General features: G+C 53.0%; 1 protein-coding gene across 6 annotated transcripts in view; it reads right to left on the reverse strand.

The window, feature by feature from the left end:
- Lingo1 (leucine rich repeat and Ig domain containing 1) overlaps positions 1-6,233 on the reverse strand; it is a 182,100-nt gene that overhangs the window by 106,468 nt on the left and 69,399 nt on the right. For 2 of the 6 annotated variants that reach the window (XM_029543334.1, XM_029543330.1), the window contains exon 3: positions 946-990. The exons of the other annotated variants lie outside the window; for them this stretch is intronic. The gene's annotated coding sequence lies outside the window, so the exon portion shown is untranslated. The remainder of the gene's footprint in view (positions 1-945; positions 991-6,233) is intronic. 6 annotated transcript variants of the gene reach the window in all.

Below are 6,233 nucleotides of genomic sequence, written 5' to 3' on the forward strand. Positions count from 1 at the left end.
GTCTCTCCTCCAGGCAGGCATCCTGGGATGTCTCTACAGAGCAAATCTCTGCCCTGGAGCCATGGGCCCTCGCAGAGGGCTCAGCTATGGAGGGCTATGCTTTCCCTGACTCTCAGGGCCTTGCTCTCTTTTCACACCTCTGTTGCTTAGCAACTGGTGTGTGTGCACGCACGCTTTACCCTTTATTGAGCACCAACTGTGTGCATGGTCTTCTCTACACAGAGCAACGTCCAGAAGGATTACTTTTCAGAAGCGCCCTTTGACCTATCAGAAAATGGAGGAAAGGGCACCACACAGAGAGGAGTGAACCTGACCCCCAGGCTCGGGGGGGGGGGGGGGGAGGGGGAGGCTCACTGCACCAATGCCATACTCCACAGCCTCTCCTGCTGGTTTAGCTTGTGGAGGTGAAGCTGACTCAGCAGCCACATTCAGGCAATGATAGGAAATTAAAATCCAAAGTCTGCAGGAGGGTCTTAGGCATCAGGACAAAGGCTCCCCCGCAAAGTGTCTGCCCTGAGTCTGGAGGCTATGCCTCACCCCAGGCCAGCAGTGCTTGTGGGAAGGAGAACGGGATCCTCAGGGTGCTTGCTGACCTCAGCACAAGACACCCCAGAAAGCCAGTGTCTGACTTACCAAGTAACCCCTAGCCCCAACTTCCTCACCGGGGTTACCCCACCTGGGGGCCCACAGCTTTGCTCTCTCCGGAAACGGGTAAGCCTCGCTACTGGCTGGTGCCCTGACTGCTCCGAAGGGCCCTGAATGCCCAAAACCTTGGCCTCGGTAGACTATGAGACACCTTCTTGCCCCCAAGTTGATCCCTAAACCTTGTCCTCTTCGTCACTCAATAACTCAGCAAACCCTTAGCAAACCCACAGGGCTGCGGAAGCAAAGGCAGCCTCCAGGAGATGGAAGAAGAAAAGGGACCACAGTGGGCTGGTTGCTCACCTCTCTGAGGCCTCCCTCCAGGCTCACAGCTTGCCAGCAGGACTCCTGCAGAGAAACAGCAGGGAGGAGGTGAGCCGACACCCAGACATGCCCGCTCAGCCTCTTCCAAGCCTCTGCTTAGTCTGGACTTCCTGTGCCCCAGGGCAGGAGAGACGGGAGAGGCTGCCCAAAGATGCCCAGACTGTTTCACAGAGTGAAGCCAGAGTCAGGTCAGAGCAGCTGGTGACTGAGATCTAGGGCTTGCTCTGGCCAGCCCAGGCTCCACATGTGCCCTGAGATATGTGAACTAGACCACCCCACCCCACTGTAACCTACTACCCCACCCTGACTATGCACAGGAGCAAGGACAGTTGTCCGGTGGCAGGACACAAAGGGCTGGGCCTTACAGTCCCTTTCAAGGCCAGATGTGGGCCATGGTCCAGCAGGGCCCAGGAGAGCTGAGAAGAATGGAGAACCAAGGCCCACATATGCCTGGCATCCTGACCCAGCCCAATTCAGCTATGTCACCAGCTCACCCTGTGACTCTGGGCTGGCCCTTTATCCACTAGTATCAGCAGTTACCAGCAGGCACATCCATCACCAGGGGGCTTGAGCAAACACAGTTTACTGCCACCCTCAGTTTCTGAGGTCCTGGGTGGGCCTGAGACTCTGCATTTCAAGCAGGACCCCCTGGGAAATGGTACTGCCATTCAGGGTCCTAGTTGAAAACTTTTGGTTTTGAACCTTTATCTAACCTGCAAAATATATAGTCTAATCTCAAGAAGTTCATAGCCTGAGGGAACACACACACACACACACACACACACACACACAAACACACACACATTACCATCTAACTCATAGCAGTCATGGGTGTAGGATGGGATTGCTTTCCAAACACACATTTGACAGTAGAGGACTCTGGGCTGGTGTAGTCCTAGAAGACTTCCAAGAGGAGGTAAAAAATTAAATTTCCAAACACGGGTGATGCACACCTTTAATCCCAGCACTCAGGAGGCAGAGATAGGCAGATCTGAGTTTGAAGTCAGCCTGGTCTACAGAGTGAGTTCCAGGACAGACAGGGCTATGCAGAGAAAGAAACTCTGATCCCAACAACAACAAAAATCTAAATTTCTATCACTGCATTGTATTGTTTTATTATTCAAGTACAATAGACAAACTCCTGTTCCGGGCCACTTCTCAGAGGTACTGAGTGCCCTCTGGAGTCCACGTGAACCTGTAGAGAGGTGTATATGCCGGGTCTTCACAGGGTGCACCGGCTCCTGTGTTCTTTCACAAATATCCTCACAGAGTACCAACTGTTGCTTGTGCTCACTTGTGCACCAGACGGCAGGCCAAGAGCGCCATGTGTCAACCCTCATTGACATGGGGACACTCAGCCCATCATTCTCTGGGTCAGTGGGTTCTCAACCTGTACATTGCAAGCCCTTTGGAGGTCGCATACCAGACATGTGAATATCAGATATTTACATTATGATTCTTAACAGTAGCAAAATTACAGTTATGAAGTTGCAATGAAAGTAATGTTATGGTTAAGGGTCACCGCAACCTAAGGAACTGTGTTAAAGGGTTGCAGCATTGAGAAGATTGAGAACCACTGCTCTTGAGGATACCGGGGTGTTGAATGGTGATCAGTGAGCTGCCCACGGGCTCCTAGTTAGAGAGCACCAAGAATCTGGAGCCTGGAAGTGCCATACAAGCTATACTATGCTCCTCCACAAGGGGGCACACTCTCTCCAGATGACCAGGAACCCCAAAGAAGTTTGCCTGGAGGGTTCCAACTCTGTTTCAAACATTACCTACTGTGTGGTGAGAACTCTACTTCCTTGTGTAATGCACTTCATTAGGCATATTCCCAAAGGGTAGGTCAAAGCATATACCCACTGCAGATTTTTCTAATTGTTGCCAAATGCCCTCCAAAAGCGTATTTTGGCTGACGTGTTATCTAATTCCCCATGACAGCTTTTACTCAAGATTAGTTCCAGCCAGGAACATGCCTTTAATCCCAGCACTTAGGAGGCAGAGGCAGGCAGATCTCTTTGAGTTCAAGGCCAGTCTGGTCTATACAGTGAGTTCCAGAACAGCCCGGGCTACACAGGGAGAGTCTTAGTCACTGAGATCCAGTGGCATCTGAGATGACATCTCCATTTTGCAGAAAGAAAAAAAATAATTCAAAAGTCTAAGAATCAGAGAGATTAAGCTAGTTGCCCAAGGCCCAGTCTAGTACAGTATCATGGCAGGAAGAGTTAGAGGGAGGGAGGGAGGGAGGGAGGGAGGGAGGGAGGGAGAAGACACTCAGCTCTCAGCTCTTTCTGTCTTCAGGCCATCCTGGCTAGTGTGTGGAAGCGCTCTCGAGCCAGGCTCCGATCCCCTCCACTCCACAAGATGGTCATAACAGACACTCAGAAAGCTGTTTGGCCAGAGCAATGATCATGTTCTATGCCCTGGTCCCCGAGATCTGGACGGTACCCGACATGCTGATGGCTTCTCCCACCTGTAGTAGACACTTATCTCTGGCCACCCAGGACCACTCCAAACATCAGAGGTCAGTGCTCACAGGCCACCTTCCCTCTCCTGACCCCTCACTCCTTGGTTGGTTTCTCTGCTCTGGGCTTTTGACACAGTTGCCTCCAGCTCCCTCGTGTTAGCCCCGGTCTCCTGAGCACAGCTCTAGAACTAGAAGCTGATTTGTCATCGCCATTTAACCCTCCTAGCAGCCCCATCCAATATAGAACTTCATTTTTATTTTACTTTTTTTTTTTGGTTTTTCGAGACAGGGTTTCTCTGTATAGCCCTGGCTGGCCTCGAACTCAGAAATCTGCCTGCCTCTGTCTCCCAAGTGCTGGGATTAAAGGCATGCACCACGATGGCCCGGCTAGAACTTCATTTTTAACCCCAAAGCACATCTCCCTCCACCTTGACTTCTCTTTATCCTGTGCCCGCACCCACACCCACACCCAAGCCATCACCAGCCACTGTCATTGTTCCTCAAACACATCCAGACCCTGAGGACTCAGCTCTCACTCTGCTCCACTCTGCTCCCACCCTGCTGGAATTGGGACAACAGTTCAAAGCCCACAGCAGACCCAGGACATGCTGCGACTGCCCGTATCAGCAACCCATCAAAAAGCCTCCAGGGCCTGCCCCACTCTCAGAACCCCCTTCCAATCACTGTGGTGTCTGGCCTCTGTTAGGTGGGCTAGCCTCAAACTGCAGACATCTTACTCCTGGTGCAAAGCTCCTCCCTCAGATGGCTACTCCTCCCTCCCCTCAGCCCTGGAGTATAATGCCTGGACGCACTAACCACTCACCTTCACAGCATTTATATTACACCTGACCTTGCCCTGCTTGTGTATGTGTGCCCCTGTCTCTTTCTCAATGCAGACCACAGATGCCTTGTTCGCCTCTGAACTTCGGTGTGGACTGTGTGCTGCCAAGTGAATCCTCGGAAACTTGTTTGTTGAGTGAATAAATAAGTTAGTGGAGCCAGCTATCAGCGACTTAACTCTCTGAAGGAGAAGTCTCCCGTGGGAAGCAGGAAGGAGTCAGAGGGCACCCTCATCAGGGCAGGACCCCGAGCACAGGCTGTTCTGTGGCAGTGGGGGGCCGACAGGTACCAGTGGGGCTTGCAGCATCCCTGGGATGCCACGCTCAGCAGCCCCAACCAAGGGGCACGTGGGGCTTTCACACCTGCCAACCCACCCCACTCGGGAGGGAGCCCTGGGGCAGCCAGCAGCTGAGAGAGGCTGGCAGGGGGCCAGCATGCCTGCCAACAGCTGGCGCTGCTGCCAGGCAGCCGGGTAATCGTGTTAGCCAGCGGAAATTGGTCCAGGGAGTTTTTTTCCTTCGCCTCCCATTTTCTTTCTCTTCCCTTCCCCCTTGGAGCTGCAAGACTCATAAGATTGATCTTCGCCTGAAACGGAGGAGATAACTCGATATAATGAACTCCACTGTCCCTCTTGCTGTTTGGAGCTTTTAAAAAATTTAACAGGGCTGGGGACAAAGGGGGAAAAGCTGTTCTCAGGGGCTCTCTGGAAGCCCCCAGCCCTACTCTGGGCCCCTCCCCCAACTTGGCTTCTGCCTCCTTTCCCTCCCTGTTCCCCTGGGATGCCTTCATGGAACAAGGTTAAAAATATCCCCTTTCTCTTGCAGGTTTGAAACATAATTTTGGTGAGGTCAGGACTGGGCCCACCAATGGCCCTGCTTCCCACAGCCCCCCCAGCTCATGGCTGGCTCCACTCCCCAGGGTCACCAGCCTGCCTGGGGGGTGGGGTGTGTGTGTGACAAGTTGGCTCAGTCCATTGCTCTTCAGCGGACCAACCGCCCACTGAGGTACTGGCAGCTGTGTGGCTTTTGTTCCTGCAAACAGCTCTTTAAAGAGCTGCCTAATGACACAAAGGAGCCTGGCTCACTGCACCCGGGCACCGTGCACACCTCACTGGGCAGCCCTCAGTCCCACCTCTTTTTGCTTGGTTTCCCACCCATTTTCACATAGCTGTTTAGTGAGCATCTACTCTGTGCCAAGCACTAGGCTGGAGGCTGAGACCTCCAAGCCCTGAGTTTCCTGACCTAAAGAACCTTATAAAGCCTGGTGACAGAGGCACTCATCTGTCAGTGGCCATACAGGTAGAGGACACATTGGAAAGAGCTTTACAGGAAAGGCCAGGGAGCCCCCAGGGTACGGCAGTGATCAAGGAAGGCCTTCTGTAGGAAGTGTCCTTCTAGTGAGAGCCAAAGGACGATGAGACTACCAGGCTGGGAAGGATCAAGGATGTCATGGGGAGCATGCTACTAAATGGGGCCCCTCATCTGGTGTTCTCGGACAGCAGAAAGAGACCAGATCCACAATTTACCTAGCACCCAAGGCTCACGTGCTCTCTGCCTGTTAGACCTCGTTAAACCCTGTGCACCTTTCAAGATACAGCTCCATGCTTCCTGGGTAGCCCTTAGTTCCAAGGATATCTCAGGTTTCCAATTCTCTGCCCTTAGACCAGCTAAGGACCAGCTCAGTCTCTGGCCCCCTCAGATCAGAAATACAGGAAAAACAAAGGCCTGTGGGCCTAGGGAAAAAAAAAACCCCAACAACCCAAATCTCCTTCTAAGATACCCTCTGCAACCCCACAAGCAGTAGCAGGTCTGGCCACCCAGGAAGGCCTGTGGCCTGTTCTCTCCCTAGGGCCGCCTGCTGGCAGGAAGAAACCAGTCTGACCTTGCAGTTCTGAAGGCAAGCACCTTCCCACCTCAGCTTCCCAGTGCAGCCTCCTGGGGATGGGGGGTGGGGGTGGGGG

Source organism: Mus pahari, chromosome 10 (genome assembly GCF_900095145.1).
Source record: "Mus pahari chromosome 10, PAHARI_EIJ_v1.1, whole genome shotgun sequence".
NCBI classification, from domain to species: Eukaryota; Metazoa; Chordata; class Mammalia; order Rodentia; family Muridae; genus Mus; species Mus pahari.